A 19426-nucleotide genomic window follows, 5' to 3' on the forward strand; every position below is an offset into this window, starting at 1 on the left:
CACAATCAACATCCTGTGAGATTAATTCCATGAACGAAGCCAACGCAATTTCTCACTCTAGGGGACAGAAAACTCCACAGAGCCCTTTTCAACTCCGTCCACTCCAATGTTAAGACTACAAGGGTCTCTGCCCTGCGCTGAGGCAGTGCGAGCCCAGCTTTTGGGTGGCTGCAGGTCCCTTTAGCACTGAGCTCTGTGCTTTCAGGAAACGCAGGCTGCTGTCAGCCTGAGGCATGGCGCTGCCGGTGAGCGACCTTATTTTATGGCTGTAGGGCAGCTGCTCCAGCACCGTGTCCACAAATCACAGCCTGAGAAAAATTGCTAGCAGCTCTATGCCGTAACTCAGAATGACTAGATCCTGTACTATAGGTGTACTCCTCCATTTCTCTTCAAAGCTTTCAAGTGATGGATTAATTAATTAAGATAAACAAAGCCTCCACTGACTTTTGGGATAGTTGGGAGCGCCCTACAACTTTGGAAGGAAGACTTGGTGTGAAAGAAAACAAAAAATTAGCATTACTTTGTAATGCTTGACACGTGGACATATTTTTGGGTGATGCTGACATAGAGAATGGGCTGATACCATGGGAGCAGCCGCTGCGGCAGCCCTCATCCAGCTGCATGGAGCCAGGGGCAACACCTGGAAGGGGTGAGTTATGAAATGTGAAGCAGGCTGCATCTGGAATCAACACGATTCTTACGGGGTGTCAGAGGTTTTAAGAAAACAGAACAGGCTGGAGAGAAAAAAACAGGGGCCGGCAGAGAGACACGAGGTAATGCAAAGTCAAACTGAATCACTGCGCACTGACCTTGACTTGAGGTGGCCGGATGCAATTAGCAAACCTCCATGGGGCTGAGGGCAGCCTGCACTGACCCTCTCAAGGACCAGGGAACTCTGAGACATTTTGTATGGCAAAGTATAATGCAGGAGTGCCGGGACATGGCATGCAGTTGTTTAGCAAAATAACATGGTATAGCGCTGCCTAAAACTGTTATAAAGGCAAGCTGTTTGAGAGACCTTGAAAGTGTGTTTCTCAATAGCAGGTAAAACATGAGTATGTTTCAAGAGTGTAAAATGACTCTCATTAACTCCCGAAATGGGGAAGAGTGTCTGGAGTTTCAATAATGTGCCCAGAGGAGCAGTTACAAGTAAGATTTAAGAAAACTTGAATCAATTCTGACTTTCATTTCAGCTTGCATATGATCAGGGAGGAAGGAATGCTTTGCGGTTAAGGTATGAAAAGGTAGTAAAAAAATGTAAAATGCCCCCAAAATCCCATTTTAAAAGCGATGCTGTCTCAGGGAGGATAAAATCCATTTGGCTCCCATTGAGATCTGGGCTTTGTAAGGACCTGCTATTTTATTGAATCACAGGATCGTTTGGGCTGCCCAATGCCCAACTCATGGGATGCAGGGTGGTGCCCACGAGGCTGGCGGAGCCAGCACAGAGCAGGTATGCCTGAAAGGATTTACTTAAAGCCTTTAAAACAAGCCAGGGCAGGATTGTCTCCTCTTAAATATCTGCTTTAGCTCGAGCCGTGAGACATAAGCTTGATTCAAAAACAACCAGCTGAAACCCTATAGCCCACGCCAGGCTGGAGAGGGCTAATTGATTGTAATGATCCCTTAAGAGGTGGGAACCCAAGAGTGGCTAACTATCAATCTGTTTCCTAATGGAAAGGTGTGCGTGCCATTAAAACGCCCTTGGTGCTCGCCAGTTTTCTCTGTCTGAGTGGTCACGCTGCACTAATCACCGCAGTAAATAAAAACCCTGGGTGATAATTTCCAGAACTGTGTAAAGGTAGGGAAGGAAAACGAGCACTCTGCAACCCACACCAGACTTCCTATGCTTGGCCTTGTTGAAGACTGGAGGTTTTTACAGAATGAGCTGCTCTTTCTAAAATTTGAAGAAAGACCATATCCCTCCAGCTGTTGAGTTAAGCAGAATGTTATTCAAATTATGTAGGGGAAAAAATGTCGTAACATAATGAGAATCAAATGTTGGCTTCGGGCGCCTTCATATTTGAGGGCTTTAAAAGCAACAATAGCAACAAAACAGTTCAATCTTCTCTCTGCCTGCATAAAACGGACATTTAAATAAACATTAACTAAGCGGGGAGCACTGATGCTGTGGTAGTGGTTTGTTTCTGACAGACAAGATCGTTAAAGCCCTGTTCTTTCTAATGGATGGTACTGTAGAGAATGATCGGGTACATGGAACTCATAAGCAGGGCTCCATTTGGGCTGGGTGTGTTGTCTGCCCAGTGCACAGAATGGAAATGGAAAGGCATGGGAGAGGTGATGCCAGTGGGACCGGAGCGGATCGAGTTCCTCAAGACAAAGGAGCAATCAAGGCCTGTAAGCAGCCACATGGGGAAGGAGAGAAATTATGAAGACCATTAATTTGATTTGCAGCAGCTACTTGAAGTCTAACCACAGGCAGGGAAGCCACTGAACCAGCTCCGCGCAGAGCAGAATAGAAGAGAACCCGCTTGCAAACATCTCGCTGCAATACCATGGAAGGGCTCTCCCTGGGGCTCCGAGTGCCCGAGGGAACTGCTCCGAGGGCAGCAAGGCTGGAGCACTGCTAACGAGCCCCACCACCAACCTCTGCCATCATGCACATAGCCATCTCCGAAATCAAGCTCTGAATTCGAGGGAATGCGCAATAGGGAAGGAACAAAAGGATCCTTTGATGTGCTCAACCACACGATGCTTAGCGGAAAATGCAAATGCTCTCTCATGCTAGAGAACACTTATCAATATTAAGGCATACATGGAGGAGAAGAAAGAAGGAAGAACAAAATACAACACTTAACAAGAGGGTAATTTAGCCTGTTGGCAAGCGCTTTAAGTCTGGTTCATGAAAAATTACTTGCACGATTGTTTTGTGGGGTTGTTGGGCTTTTATGCATAAATCATGGTATTGATTCAACGTGGGTATCAGACGTACTCAGGTGTACAACTGCATGTGGGCACAGTTAAAGCAAGAAAGGAATTAAGTGTGGAAATTGAAGAGGGAAAAAAAAACAACATCCCCCCTGTTGCTCCTACAAGCTCAGCTACAATTGTCAAACAGCCGGAACACGTGCAAATTGTTAATTAAAACGTGGTGGTGACCACCTTCAGCAGTAGTCTCAGGAGAACATCCAGGCAGGAGATAGCTGCCAAGCTGATTTTTTTTTTCTCCAACCATTTCGATTGCACTTTCTTTTCCAACAGGGAAAAGGAAAAAAAAAAAAATGCGGAGCACTGCAACCCTAAAGACAGCCAGCTGGAGGAGAAATAAAATCAGCTGCGTGCTACGTGGGTTCCTCCTTCTTGAACCCAGATGTGCTGCTCGTGGCTGGAGGAACTGCCCAGAGCCAAGTGCAGAGCAGCATGGTGGAACAGGTCAGGTTGTATGCAAGGAGGTTTAAATCCACTATTGACCTTTTGTACCAAGTCTGCCTCTCGCACCAAAATCGTAATAAATGTTAATCAAATGTTCAGGCCATCCCTATGTAATTTGATCAGTCTGCTTCCTTGCAGTCTGAAAAAAAAAAAAAGTGGGGTAGAGTAAGGGAATTATTTGTGTTATTATCGTTTTAAAAAAATAGCCATCTGTGCCAACATCTTCAATCAAATTAATTCTTCTCTTCTTGATCCAAGGTTACAAAGAGATTAAATCTGGTTGAACACCCAGCCACATTCAACCCCACTTCTCCAGTGGCTCAGAATTCAGACTGTAGCCACGCTGCCAAGCCAGCTCGACGGGGCAGGAAGGGACAAGAGGCCAAAGTGGCATGTGATGCAGCACCAAGGCCAAATTGCCAAGCTCCCTGCATGATGTAGGACCTTTGATGAAGGGCTTCCTGAGCCATCCAGAGCTATTAATTAATTGCCATCCCCGTGGAGCGGGTGAGCATTACTGTCCTTATTTGACACAGGGGTCAGCCCAGGTTGGGGTTCTTGCCCAAGACAATGCACCAAGCTCTCAGCACGGGGTGCAGAACGCGTGGTGCACCACGCGTTCTGCACCCCGTGCTGAGAGCTTGGTGCAGCCCTGTGCCATGGTCCACAGCAGCATCTGACTGAAGCCTCAACCTGTGCTGAACTTCAGGCTAAATCACAGCCCCATCCTGAACCTGAGCATTTCCATCTCCCCTCCCCAAAACACAAGTCCCGTGTCTCGCAGCAGCCATATCCTAACGCCTTCCATGCAACTAAAACTGTTCACGTGCTCAGTCTTGCTGACTCAAGGCCAACCCATAGGAACATACGCTCCTATATGCAAATTCTAAATTAAAAAGTTGGGAAGTGCTGCAGGTCCCCAGTTCTTTCCCCACTAACACTAAGTCACCCAAGATGGACAGAACTTTCTCTGTTTCCCCTGGGAGACCCTCTCACAAGCTATCAGTCTTTCCTATGAGAATTCTCCCCTTCACATTCAACGTCTTTCTCTCATTCCTATTCCATTATCCAATTACACAGGCTTGTATCTCCTGGCAGAGGTCCCTGCCCTCCTGGCTGAGCTGGGGGCACAGAGCAGGACGTCCCCTGATGGCACCGGGATCAGCCCTAATCGGAGCTAATCAAATGGTGACGGCCCCTCTGAAGAGAGAAGTAATTACATAGTATAGATCGTATGTATCTCTTAGGAGATGAGGGCTTGGATTTGATTAGCTAAATTCTCCTTAATGCTTCATGATGAAGTTAAGGATGAATATTGCCTTGAAAGCAATTCAGATAGAACTTCCCCTTGGAAAGAAAGGTCTTGAAGCATGAAACACACGGCCACAGTCTGCCAGCAGAAATTGTCAGCCTGCAGTTTCTGTTGAGTTGTCCAAGCTGTAACCAGAGAAACTGATACAGTCAAAAATGCTAGTAAAAATCTGGTCGAGCACACACGTACTTCCAAAATTAGGAAGTTCTGAATCCACTGGGGAAACTAAAATGTGTGTTGAGCTTTTTCTGGCCCCCAGGAGGACAGAAGCCCCTTCTGCAGACCCTTCCCACTGACCTTTCCTGCACCATCCTTTGAAGCAGATTGCTGCCAGAAGCACTACAGCCTTACACACAGCCCGGCACCCCCTGCTCCTGTTATAAAGGGATTTTCCATGTGTTTATTTGATCCTGATTTCAGCCTCCTGCAGAATGGGCTCATGGAGCCAGGGTTGTGCTGCTGAGCGTGGAAAGGCTCTCTCAGCCCCGAGGTCACCGCTAATGACACACGGAGCGCCGCTGCCCTCCTCCTCGCCTCCCCGTACAGGCAGCTGGAAAGAAAGAGGTTGATTTGGATCCTGTTTAAATATTGATCACAGCATATTTTTTGCTAAAACCAAAGTCTATCGATTCGCCTGCGAGCCGGCAGCCTCGATGCTCTGCTGCACGAGATGGGAGAAGGCTCCCTGAGTTACGATGTTAATAAGAGCGGCACAGGAGGAACCCCTGATGTTCAAACCACAACCTCGGAGAGAAGATATTTCACTGGCAGCGGCCTCTGGGCACTCTGTGCTTTTCAGTGTTTCACCATCAGCTGTGCTGATGAGCCTTTAATACAAAGGCTCTGGGAACTAGTTAGCTGCAGCTCCTGCAGCTCTCCCAGGAGCCACTTTCCGCCGTGATTTCAGGCTCAGGGCAGACAGCCATCTTAGCATGACCCATGGGCCATGTGTCTTGCATGAGGTCCCCGCTTTCGCATGCTGCTTAGGCACGTAATGAGCTCAGCATGTGGATTTTCTCTTGGGCACCATCAGGGAGATGCTCAGTGCTCCGAAGCCGGGCGAGTGCTGAAGGGTTCTGCCGGCTCAGGGCGGGCACACAGGGCTGTGCTGGGGGGCTAGGGGGGGCCCAAACCACAGCAGGGGAGATCTGGGTGCCAGCAGGCATCTAGATCCCTGCAGAAATAACAGGAGGAAGAAGATAAAAGCAGACCCCACAGGGTTCATCCACACACATGTAGGTACTGTTTTGCATCAGCCGCTGGCAGAGAATAAGGAAAAAAATCACTCATCCTGACTCTGCTCAACCTAACCTGAGAACACGGCAAGGTTTCTCTGATAACCGAACCAAACCAGACAGCAGTGGGACGGCACTGGCCACCTCCCCTTCAGATGGAGAGCGTTATCTCGCTGTCAGTGCCAGACACATCACGCTTGAGCGAAGCAGCAGCCACCCCTCCAGACGCCCCACTCCTGGACTTGGCAGCTCGAGCAGCGCTCTGCCAGGGGGAGAATAAATCCTTCCCGTCCCATGCAGCGCTCAGGCGACCATGAAGCATGAGACTTGTTTAATCTGATTATTTAAGGGACAAATCTCTCCTGCACATCTGTGGCTGCAGAAGGTTCTCAAGGGAAAAGCCAAATTAAATTATGCCCTCAGCAGTGCTGGATGTGGGAGTGCAATCCTGCGGCCACAGCGCAGGAGTGGAAGCCTTAGGTTTCAGCTAGATCTGACATCGACTCCCTGCTCTTATAGCAAAGCACTTCAGTTCTCCACTTCTTGTTTCTCAACAAGGGAATACAATCACCCTCTTCTCTGGGAGCCAGGGGTTGTACTCTGCAAAGGAGGGTAATTTGTTATAAATTATTGCCAAGCCACAGAGTATCTCTCTATGCAGAACCTTGTGCTTCACAAGCTGCTGCTTTGTAAGGGTAAGAACAGGTTTCTCTTCGTGTTAGCTCATTTCTAAGAGTTCAGAACAGTTGACAAGCCCAAAAAGTCCAAATCATTGCCGAAGGAAGGAAGGGAGGAAATGATGAAGTTTGCTAGGATGCGTGCCCATATGAAATATATTCAGCCACACTTGTGATTATACTCCAATATGTTTCTAACATATCGTGAAACTGCAGCTAGTGTCAGAATAGGCTCATTTTTAACATATCTTAAACAAATTTCTCCCTTCATTAAAGTAGAATAATTGTCACAGCATAATGTAACTTAATGGCAAATTGGAACACACAAGGCTGTCTCCCGTGCCATGGTAATTACATTTGAGATCTATGCTCTGTGTTCAGTCTGTTTTTCAACGTATGCAAAGTGATTTCAGGGGATATTTAGAATGTGTTTGGTTTTCTTTTCTTTTTTTTTTTTTTCCAGGAGAGCAATGGGGAACGTGTACTGGGCCTGGACAAGGAGCAGCCTGGGATGGGAGCAGCCTGGGATGGGAGCTGTCCACTGCCACCAGGAGCTGCGAGGCTCAGGCATGAGCAGGCTGAATGCACTGGATTCAATGACACCCAAGGGAGAACCTGTGGAAGGGTGGATTTACCCTTCTGCAAGTGACGCCGTGCAAGGAGCCTCATTTAAGAGCAGAGAATAGGGAAAGCAGCCTGGAAAGTACACTCAGAAATAAAATTCTCCATAATTAGGCCACAAAGCGCTGTGCACCTGAAAGGAGAGCATAAAACCTTCCTCAAGGGTCCACCAAACTTGGGAAAGCAAATGGCTAAGGCCAAAGAAAATGAGATTAAGCTGAACCTCCAAGAGGCAGTGTGTCTACAGACCTCCCTCCCGCACACCACATGCTTTCTTCACATTCCTGATCTTGAAACAGGTGGAAAAAAAGGTTCCCAGAGAGTGCACGCTGTTCAGCAGACAGCGAGAGGTTACGCTGGGTGTGAATTTGGATTCTGAAGTTTTCCTCATTCTACAAGCTTTCCTGCGTCTGCATTCCCAATCTGCCCTTTTCACTTAAAATAATGCATCCCATATAAGAAATCTTAGCTGCCACACTTAACAAGAGACCCCGGGCTCAGGAAAGCACAGTTTCTGCTGTCTTGCTACAGAATCTAGTGCATGGGAAAGGAAGAAGGAAGGGAGCTCTGCAGCAGCAAGCACAGGCAGGCAGCCCAGCCTGCAATAAGCAAACTGAACACCCAACCTCTCCACAAGTAAGGAGGAAACCAATCTACAGCCAACTGCACCATGTTCTCAGTTGTTGCCCTCTCCTGAGTTTAAAGCACAGCCTCCAGTCCTCCTCCTCATCCTTCTGGAGCACAAAGTGGACACACAGACCGGCCCGTGGTGCCTGCAGAGATTAGCATTCATGTCGTGTCAAATCTGCAAATTGTTTGTTTGCTTTGAGGAAATGTACAGCATGGTCCAGGCTGTAGAGGCAATTATATCACACATCTTCCTTGTGGACTGTGCCTTAGTATTTTGTTCTCATTACACCAAAGACACAGTGAGGTACGAGCTGAGTTAGCCAAAGCTAGGAGTGATGTGAAACAAAGAGAAGCATCCAGAGAATGAAAGGGAATGTGCGCCCAGTGGGCTTGCTTGGTGCTGCTTTTGTTCCTGCCCTCAATGCAAGCACTCAGCCACAGCCCCATCCCCAGGGGCTGCATGATGCCAGAGAGCCCCAGCATGGTCCAAGCAGCAGACCTGGGGATTTGTCCAGGTCAGCACATCTGCACCCACTGGATTTAATCCAATGGAGATGTCCCTTTGGGTGTATCCATTGTGTGCAACCTGAGCCGCCCCGGTCATTGGAGAGGAGAGCTATGAGACAGCTCCAAGTCCTCTGCATAAAAAATGCATCATGTTGCTCCCTCCATACCCTGCAAAGCTACCACAATATTTTAAAACACGGATTATCTCCAGCTTCTGCTTCTCTTGATGGTTCCACCCCATTTGTCTTGCAGCTCTAATTTCCTTAAATGTGTGTTTTCTTTACAGGCTACTAAGTACAGAAAACTTGAAGCAATCAACTGAAGTTTATGCATCGACATCTCGCTTTGTCAGCTGGGAATTCATTTCCAAGGAGGCAGTGAACTTTAATGAAGGTGGAAGCTGAGCCGTGCCGCTGTGTTCAGGCACATTCAGAACCCGGAATGGGCAGCCCCTCGGAAGGGCAATTCAAAACCAGAAGCCCAGCTCTGCCAAGCGTTCTCATTTTTTTTTTAAGGCTCCCCTCCTCTTTCCTGCGGGTCTGAGTCTGAATTTCCTGACTTCCAGCTGTTTGTTGGATCCTTGCAGTGACCACTGCAGTGCCAGGAGGCACTGGAGCAGGACCTGGAGGGAGGAGCAGAGCTCTGCAGCCGTTCTCCCAGCACAGCCTCTGTGCCCAGCCCTCCCTCTCTCCCACGTTGCATTTTGCTGTGCTCTTTTCTTGGCCAACTTCTCCCTTTCAAAAGCAGCATCAGACCAACCCTGCTGTGCCACCTAATTAGAAATCTCCACCAAACGCTTTGTGTGTGTGCCCATGCACGCATGCACATTTATTTATTTTTTTTTTCCTTTTTGAGATGTGAGTGACATTGCAAATGCAACTTTCATCTTGGAAGCTCGGAGTGTTGCCATAGAAATTGCAGCGGGGAGCCATCAGGTCGTTAGCTCGTGCCCTAAGGACGGCGGTGCTCAGCAGGGGCTGCTCCCTGCTCCGTGCTCCCGTCCCTGCTGTGCCCCAGGACCGCTTCCAAACCCAGACAAGGAGGAAACCGCCGCGGTCCCTGGGACTGATTTATAAGCAGGTGTGCGTGTCCATATTCACAGACAGAAATGACAGCAGCTGTGGGAAGGAGCAGCCACGTGCCCGCTCAGGAAAAGCAAAGCTAAATATCTAAATGAGTGTTTAGCATGACGATGGTAAGAACAATCAACCACTGTTAGTAGACATCACAACGCCACATACGTGTTAGTGACTGGCAGGGGCAGTGAGTGGGGTCACTGCTGTGTCCCACATTCCCATGTCCCTGTCCTCACGGCCATCCCCTGAAGCCACATCCCCAGCACCCTGTGTCCTTTGTACCAACTGAGAGTGCTGGAAACAGCTTCTTTTCAGTAAACACTGCTAGAAACACAAAACAAACTCCTAAAGCCACCGCAGTAAGAGCGGGTACTGGCCCTACACCAGATCCCACCGGAACCGATTCAGATGCAGCAGCAAAACGGTGATGGCTGAAGCAGTTTGGCATCCTCCCCTCCTCCGGCAGATTCTCCTTCCGAACAACTTCATTTCTGGGTGCATTTGTTTATTGGGAAAGGTCGGGGCACCGCATTGCACCCCGCATCACCTCCCCCTATGTCCCCAACGCCATCCCCGCGGTAATCGCACCACCAGCACCTTCCCACCAGGCTTTGACGCTCCCAAATCCAACTGAGACTTCTCGGGACTTTAATTAATGAGATAACAAAAGGGAAAACACCCAAAGAGTGAACCCCTGAGTTGAAGACTTTATCTGCTCTTTGCAGCTGTATCTTTTTTTCTCTCCCATTTTTTTTTTTTTTTTTTTAAGCTGCATTCCAGGCCCGTCAATACGGTTTCCCATTAAATTAAATAGCTTATTGACTGGTGTGAGACGTAGCCACGAGGCCGATAGGATCCGAGCACGGTACTTTCTCAGAGCAAACAATCACAGGTCACTGCACAGTAAATCAGTTGGTAATGGAGTTTGAACTCTGAGAATCAGTTCTGTGTACCCTTTTTATTTGTTTTTAATTTGTATCAATGGTAATTCTGTCGGTTTCAATTTATGTGACGGCAGCAGGTTGTGGAGCAGCAGAAACCCCATTTTTCTTCTTGTTAACCGTTGCGCTCGCAGCACCGCGGCAGCCGAGCGTTTCCGAGCCCGCAAGCGTTAAGATCTCCAGGTACCGGCTGAACCCGGCCTTGTTTTCCTTCCCCTCCCACCAATTTCTCTTCCACATGAAGACTTCCACCTGCACCGAAGCTCAGCGCTCATTGATGGCTCCGTGAATTTACCTCATCCCTTTCCCAACCCATCTACGCTGTGAGCACCTGGGATACCCGGTGGCAGGGAGCACCGCAACGTCACTGCAACTTGTATTAAAAAACAGCTTCCTTCTGTTGCTTAGGACTTGCTGATAGAGCATTTCAGCAGGTGTCTGCTAATATTTGCTTTCTGAGCATTAACGGATATCATTCCCAATGCACTTATTTCTTATCCTTACCAATCCCTCTGCCCCAAGGTACGAGTCTGGTGTAGCGCTGCTCTCCAAAGCATCCCCTCAGCACATATGACCCCTCTGCTGCTGCCCTTTGGACCTCTCCCAGTGCTGCGCAGTCCTTTTTCTGCTGGAAGACACCAACGGCACCAGTGCTGTCGCTTCGAGCACGCCGAGGATTTATGGAGGTGCAGAAGGTTTCGTTTGTTTGTTTCGTCTCCCATTTCCTCCTCAATAATTCATGTACAGCTCTGCTCACCTCTTGGCCTTTGCTGAGGCTCCAGCTTACGACTGCGGTGCACTGCCCAAATACTTCACCCGCCATTTTTTGAGCCATCACACGCAGAGCAGCGTCCATCCTGCTCACTGCTATGCACAACAAGGGCTGTGCTTCCCATGAGTGTTACTTTGCATCTCAGTCCGGAGGCACCGCTCTGTCTGGGCACCCGGTTGCTGCCTTCACCGAGGGGACGTGCAGAACGTGGCAGTTTGCAAAGTCACAGTCACACGGGTTCCTCCTCCACAATATTTTGGGAATCAACCCAGATGTGTTAGGAAAACTGTCGCTTGCATCTCCTTTTTTTTTCTTTTTTGCAACCAGAGTGTGATTTATTTCAGAGCTATTTAGTGAAGGCTCCAGTGGAACCAGCAAACAGTGCTGCTGTCACCACTGACACCCAACGCTCAGTGCCTGGGCAGCCATGTCCTACAAGGATGGGCTGGAGCGCTGCATCCAGAGGCACTTCCCACTCTCAGCTTCTCCTTCTTCTTTGCCACCCACCACCAGCAGGGTCCATGGGCAGTGGGTCCAAGCAGCCACCTCCCTTGCACTGCTAGACAACAATTAAGAAACCCTGTCTAATTACACACGAGGATTTACTCAACTCAATCTAAATTAAGGATTTTCTGTGGTCCTGCAAGCCTCTCCAAGCAGACCACGGAAGGTGATGCTGTGATCTCTTCTATCACGCAGCAAACAAGCCTGTGTCACAAAACTATAAATCAACGGCTAATGGATTTTCAGCCACGTGCTTTGGACCTTTGCACGTCTTTTAATTTGCTTTTAATATGTATCGATCTCTTCCCCCTTTTTGCTCCCATCCTTTCTGTGTCAGCAGGTCAGAAAGGTGCCAAGAGGGGACTATCCTCACAGATGCATAGGAATGATGACTCGGGTAGATACAGGTTGCTGCTACCCACAGGATGGTCTTCTTCTCACCTCCAGTCCTGAAGACTCAATCCTAGCAAGGAAATCATAGGAAGCTTTGGGTTGGAAGGGACCTTTAAGATCATCTGGTTCCAACCCCCTCCTGTAGGCAGGGACATCTCCCATTAGACCAGGTTGCTACGCCCCATCCAGCCTGGCCTTGAGTGCTTCCAGTGACCGACTGCACATCGTGATAAACCATTCCCAGCTCAGCCCCGGCCATGCAAATGCTGCCATAAAGACCTGGATAAGGAGTGCCTTCATAAAAATCACGATCCACGCGCAAATAAAAAAGGGCTGAATTCCTCCAATAAATGGCTCCCAACAAATAACGTGACCAGCTCTCACGATCAGCTTACGCCCTGAAGCATGAAGATTATCAGCTCCGTGTAATTTTCTCCTAGCTGATGTAGCTGCAAAGACCATTCATATTCATATAAATGTCTAATGTCTAATCCTCTAATCTAATCCTTTTTTTTTTTCCTGCTTGTGCTAAAGCTCCACAGCCAATACTCCAAAGCCCTCTGAGCAATGGAATTATTGATAAATTACTGCAGAAAGGAGGAGCACAGCGCGCACACCAAACCCACCGAGCTCTGCCTCTTCTGGAAGAGTTTTTATTCTCCCATTAAAAAGTCAATGCGTGAATTTGCAGGACAATTTCAAATGAACGTTGAGGAAATTAACTCCTGACCCCCGTTTGATGCACCGCCTGCAAAACCTCCTCAGCAAAGCGCAGTGCTCCTTTTGGGAGAGGGGAAAATTCTTACGGAGACATTCACGCACAAAACCTGCGTGTCTACGCTGAGGTCCTGGCGAGGGCTGGAAATGAGGCCAGCTGCACAGCTCCAGCCAAAAGGGATAAATGAAAGGGATAAATGCGGCAGAAAGACAGACTGGGAGATGAGCTGGGGGTTGCGGAGCCCGTGCCTGGGTTTAGTTATACCGCAGTGTCTCCGCGGTGCAGCATGGCATTTATTTCTGTACATCTGGTTTGCGTGCGCTCTGGGGTACAGGCTTGTACAGCACCCAGGAATTACACAGCCAGGCACCCTCCGTGGCCTCTGAGCATTTCTATAATGAACATGATAATTCGGGATCTGGGCTTCACTCGGAATGAGGCTGCAACTCATCTATCCATTATCTCACTCAGACCAACAAATAACCGCCGCGCGGAGCTTCTTCCAACCCGCCGCGGACTCAGACCAATTTTGAAACACTGCCCTACAGCAGAAGGGCTTAGTATCCTATTATGAGTCCCCTAAGGCCAGTCAGCTTCTCTATTAACTTTTAGCTCAAACTAATAGCACATTCATAAGCAATTTTGTGGGTCACTGTATCTGAGACTTTAAGCTGCTGTGTATATTTTTTTTTTTCCTTAGAAATTAGCTTCTCGCTTGACGATATGAAATTATTTAGACGACAACTCCCATTAAAAGGCCCCGTGCTTTATAGGCAAAGACTTTTTTATTCCAGAAAAAAAAAAACTTATATAAATTGCTGGAAATCTCCTGACTTCAAGGAAGAGTTTTGCCACGACAAAAAAGAATGACTTCTTCATTTGAATACGGCCTTTTTTTTTTTTAGCAGCGTACACAGTCATTCCCACCTCAATAGGTTTTTAGCTGTGCTGTCAGACTGGGCTGTTCTGTATTAGAATTCTTCCCCATGCTTTTTGCAGATACTGAATGTTTTGCAAATACAATTCGTTTTTAAAAAACGTCTCTTCCTTTCCTTGTACGTGCATCTTCCATTGAAGCTCGACTACGGACAGATGACAGCTCTGCTTGCTTCTAGAGCTCCTCTCCCTCAGTTTCCTTTGTTGCACTCAATAAAGCGAAAAGAACTTCTGCATTTTTTCACATGTGAGTGATAACACACCCCTGTGTCCTTCAAGAAGACATAATGCTTGAGTCAGCCCTCGGTAGAGAATCTGCTTGGAGAAGTTCATTGTGAGAAGGTTCGCCATTAACCCAGGCAAGAAACGCGGCAAAGGACACAGACATACCGCAGTACTCTCCATTCTGAACAACAGACACACTTCTTTTCCTATCTGCTCCTCACTGCTAACACTGCCATTTGTTCTCCACTTGCTCATTTTCTGGTAAGTTTTCTGGCATTTCTGATTTTGGGTCCCAGCAAATGTCTCTGCTATTGCCTTCGAGCAGACCTTTGTCACCAACTGCAGCACCAAGTCTAAAGGCTGAGTCCTAATCCAGGAATGCAGTTGGACGCAAGCTTTTATTGTACGTGCACTTACATGCTAAGCTCATCGTAAGCTAATCATATTTTCTGCCGATTTCCTGACCCGGGGAACTTTCAGTGAATTACATCCCAAGGAAGGAATGGGGATCTCCGTGCTCCCCGTGATGATGTGCCATGCTCAGAGCAGGGCGGGCACCAGACCCCCATAGGAAGCACCAATTGCTGAGACCACAGCACTTTGTGCCTGCAGGCAGAGGCGGCCCTCTGCCCCCCAACAGAATGCTTCACCATTCCCCAGGACCAGGGGATATAAATCCCCGACTATGAGCAAAGAAGCTTTTCCGAGCTGAACTAAGAGCATTTCAGTGTCTTAGCTGCGGGTTAATACCACTTCTGGGGCTTAGGCAGTTGAGAGGCAGGAGAGATTGGGTTGGGATGTTCTTTCCCTTTTGAGTGTAACTTCCATTCTACAGAGGTCACACGTGGCACTCAGTTCAGTCTCAAAATGTGCCTTTTCTCTGCACATCCAATGAGGCTGGCTCTGTGCACACCACAGTGGGGACCCCCCCAGCCCCTGTCCTGCACATGTTACCCGGCTCGAGCCAAGGCAAGGATAACAACCTGCAACCCAATTCATTAATTACTTGCTGTACATCTGTAATTTTACAGAATAAACAACCACGAAAACACAGAGGTGGTTCTGGAGGTGCTAAAGCAGGAGCAGCTGTATGGGGACAAGCCCAGAGTGACCTGCAGTGCTGTCTGCAGCTCCTGCATAGGCACAAATGGACTCCAGCAAAGAGACCGAGCCACGCTCCAGCCACCAACACTGCACTACAGCTCCTCCTGCACTGACACCACATTGACCCAGCCCCATAACCCCACACCTGCAGGCAGGAGAGGAGCACCTATGGGCTGCAGATCTGAAGAGCACTTTGAGGTTTCTTGGGCACCCTTAAACATCCTCCTGCCTGCTTCGCAAAGATTGACCTTTGACTGTGCACCAAAATAAATAGACACGTACAGAAGTATGGACTGTATGAAAAGTAAAGATGCTGACATTAATAAATCATTAAAGGATTTCTATGCCCAACAGCAAGCACAGACCTTTTATCCCTTATTTCTAGCTTTGCATCTGGCAACTGATCCAGTGAAAACAAGAAGAAATTATTTATATTCTTTTAGCATCCCATAAATCAAATATTGCTTTGAGGACTGAACTAATATTTTGAGAATTGAATACGGGGTTTAGCCTGGCTTGCTGCATGCGCTGAATCCCAGACTGCTGCGATATGAGAAGGCCCAGAGATATGAAATCCTGAAAAATAAGGAATCTGAAACGTAGCAGCAGGAGGAAATAATTTACGGTAGCATTGCCCAGTGTGGCTTTGTGTAGTGAGAGAGTTATGAAGTGTTATTGTGCTTTCTGTAGTGGCACTCTTAAATGCAGATGGCGTGAATCTATCAAAGCGTTATTTGTTTTCTTGTTTCATTTTCCCTACCTGCGAGAAGACATCGATAGAGTTTAACTGCAAAAACACATCCATCTACCCTCTGCGCCTCCTTTATTAAACTACACTTGGGCAGAAAAAAACCCAAAGCCGTACACAGCCGCTTGTCTCCTAAAGAAACAACAAAACCAGAAGCGCGCTCACAACAAGGACCGACCGTTTGTTGCCTGTAACTGGGAGGAGATGCTGACAGCACCCAGCTATCTTTGCAATTAGCCGCTCTCGCGGGTACCTTAATCCACGTCGTCTTCCCCGGGGCTGGGAGCAGACAATGTGGGGAGATGAGATGCAAAACCACCCGCTGGAGAGTCCTCATCAATGATTTTAACCTCCTGACCTGGAACGAAAGAGGTAATTCGGTCACCATGGAAACTGGGTGATGGCCTCTCCCCAGCTGGAACTGTCGCTGCCGTTCACTTGGGCCCAAATCGCCCGCCCGGTTCCACGCACGGGCAGGCCACAGGAAGCAGCAGTGGAGGAATAAGCGATTCCTGAACGTGATAACAACGCTGACAGCTTAAACTTTGGGTCACTTGTGGTGCACGAGTTGTCAAACAGCGTGACAGCACGAGGAGCTCCCCGCACCCTCGCACGCCAGCAGAGAAGTGACAACGTTTCTGTGGGTTTGGATTATTTCTTCTCGGCAAAAGACCTCAGAAATGCAAATGTTTGCACAGCTCTCGTGGCAGGGTACGTTTCTGCAGATGCCTGCAGGAAACAGCCCTGGCCATTCCTGATGTTGCTGTGAAGTGTTAAGCAGCCCTGCATGCAGAACACTGAGCAGGGCTGGGATGCCCTGAGCATGGTCCTGTCCCCTCTGTAAACTTCAATGAGACAGAGTTGCTCAAGTAAATACAAAGCATGTCTCTGAAGGAGCAGTGTGGCTTAGTATGAGAAATATCAGTGCCTGTAGTGCTGGAGTGCCTGGAGATTCCAAGTGAGAGCAAGGCTTCAATATTTAGGACCAAAGATGCTTGTAACATTGAGAGGAAAGAACAAATTGCCCCTTGGTAGCTACAGATTCAGGTCCTGACAGGCTAAATTTGATGTCCTGTGGTCAGCAAGGGAAGCTGGGCAGCATCAGAAAGGACATAGAAGAGCTCTGCCCTACGTGGAGGACCACACGAGGCCCCACCTTCACACAAACCCGCTCTTTGACCAACTCTATGAGCAGGGCTATGGCAATCTGCATCCACTGCTCAGCATGGAACCACCACATCGCAGCCCCTACCAGCAGCAGGGCCCGCAGTTCACTCAGCAGCACGTGGCGTGGCGAGAACGAAGGTTTGTTTAATGATTTTTAATTAATTTTAATTACTTACAACTTTTTTTTTTTTTTTTTGAGCGGTAGCTTAACCTCGGTGAATCTCAGCCCCTCTGATCACTCTGGGACTTCTGCCAGCTTCCTCATTACAGATCAGTTCCCCTAACGCCATTTGATAATGAAATGGGTTTTAAAAGAAAGGGACAGAGGGAAAAAAAAAAAAAAAATCAAATACCTCCGGCAGAACCCCAGGGAGCTGGAAGAGGATTATGATTTGGCAGAGAGATGAAATGATAGTTTGGGGGCTCGCTTTATGAGCAATGCGGATCCATGTTGAAAGCGTCCTACTTTTAAAAGACAAAAGTTACGGCCCCGTAAGGACTTTCCGCCCTCCCAGCTTCCTGCAAGCACCTTTCTATGTGGGCGAGCAGCTGAGACAGCAGCAGCTGCGGGCAGCAAAGGGGAAGGCTTGAACCTGCTGCAGCCACAGAGGAGCTGCACCAGCACAGAATCTCAGCCACGGGAGCAGCGACAGCACATCCCGCTCTTCTCAGCTCTGCACACCTCGGAGCAATTCGACATCACCCTTCAGTTGGTGCTTTCACACCCGCAGGGGCTCCCCTGCAGCACCACATCCATCACCCTCACACAGTGAGTTCCTCCCCAGTACCTCTCAGCCAACCCTCTAAGTCAACCCGAAGCTCAGGATTGCGAGTTTTGACTGAGCAAAGTCTATCCCTTCTGCTTTCTGTGATCTCCTCTTTACGTGTGGGTCCTCTCCCTTCCAGCTCTACTTTAAAATTATTCACTGTCACCGAGATCCTTGTCCTGCACCTTGATCGGGTTCTTCTGCAACACAAGGCATCACAAACCGCACCTCGTTCCCTGTGAAACTCCGCAAGCTTTGTCATAACAACTGTGGGCCAGCAGCACTGGATCTGCCTTTTTTCCCCCCAGTTCCTATGAACGTGCACTGCTCTGTTCATCATTCAGAACTTCTCCCTGCGGCTCTGATCTCAGCCCAGCTGATCTCCTGCCCAGCAGCCCTGGGCACACTTCAAAGGACCCAACGTCTGGGCAGGGGACAGAAAGGAATCTGTAATTTCTGGATGCTCTCCTGAGCCTTATCTGAACCTCAGCACAGCCTCTAAATCTGGGCTTTAAGTCACCCGAGAGTGCATTTCTGTTAGAGATGTTTGGGCATCCGCAGTCACAGCTGGAAATTCTCTCAGAAATATATGGCCCTTTTATGGCCACACTCCGTGGGCAACAAAGAAGTGGAAAGGAGATGATGGAGATATTTTTTGAAGTGTGTACAAAATGCTATGAAATGGATGTTTTTATGGCACTTACTGCCTGTATCGGGTCCCAGCAGAGGTACTGCTCTCGCCAGGCCCCGCTGGCATCAAGGATGGGCAGTGGGCACATCCCCATCCAGAGAGAAGCTGGGAAGGAAGAAGTGGGCTGGGGACCAAGGCCACCTCCTTACCTCCAGAGGGATGTGCATAATTCATAGGCCATAGATTGTATATACCTTAGTCATGAAAGTTTAAACAGACTGGTTATTACTATTGACCATTAAAAGGCAATTTTCCCCCCCCATGTGCGACAAGGACTATTGACATTCCTATACCCTTGGAAAAAGCTGGGAGATGTCCTGACGCCTTCACAGCCTCACTCCACTTCTGCACTGAGAGCTGAGACACCCAACCAAGCCAACAAACTGCCTTAAAAGCATTCTGCCTGCTTTCATGGCTGTTGACAAAACATGTCCTTAACGCACTATTAAGAACTGAAAACCTTATTTTACTCCCTCTGACTTAATGCTGTGAAGAAGTCAGGCAGGGTTTTGTCTGCCATTCCCTGCATGGCACTACTCAGCACGGGCTACTTTGCTGCTCTAACCCCTCTGAAATAGTGCTGCCAGCACCAACCTGCTGCCTCCGGGTGTTCCTCCTGCTGGAGGGGAGCAGGGAGTGCTGCTCACCAACACAGCACAGAGAGCACCCACATGCTCAGGGCATTGACTCCAATCTCAGCGCCGCTTGGAGCCTGGAGCCTTGGGAAGGTGATGAGAAGGAGCTAATGCTAAGATCAGGAGGCTGATTTTCCTCCTCTCTGCAGCCTGTAGAAAATTAAATTCATGCCCAATGGGCCTAAACACTCTTGGTAGCACTGAAGTGAGAAATTGAGCTAATACCTTTCTGATGTTTAAACAAGTACCCGTGGTATTTTCCTGCCGATCTAGAAGAAGCTCTGAAGCTTTTGGAACTGTCTTCACAAACTGCGAGTGATGTTTGAAATAAAAGCAAGGGAAAATATATTTATAGGTGGTAGAGAGTGCCCTGG

General features: G+C 48.4%; 1 protein-coding gene across 4 annotated transcripts in view; it reads right to left on the reverse strand.

The window, feature by feature from the left end:
- Nucleotides 1–19426, reverse strand: part of PLXNA2 (plexin A2) — a 351337-nt gene that overhangs the window by 163956 nt on the left and 167955 nt on the right. For all 4 annotated transcript variants that reach the window (XM_021377558.1, XM_021377559.1, XM_021377560.1 and 1 more), the window contains one exon: nucleotides 16046–16150. The gene's annotated coding sequence lies outside the window, so the exon portion shown is untranslated. The remainder of the gene's footprint in view (nucleotides 1–16045; nucleotides 16151–19426) is intronic.

Source organism: Numida meleagris, chromosome 25 (genome assembly GCF_002078875.1).
Source record: "Numida meleagris isolate 19003 breed g44 Domestic line chromosome 25, NumMel1.0, whole genome shotgun sequence".
Taxonomy (NCBI): domain Eukaryota; kingdom Metazoa; phylum Chordata; class Aves; order Galliformes; family Numididae; genus Numida; species Numida meleagris.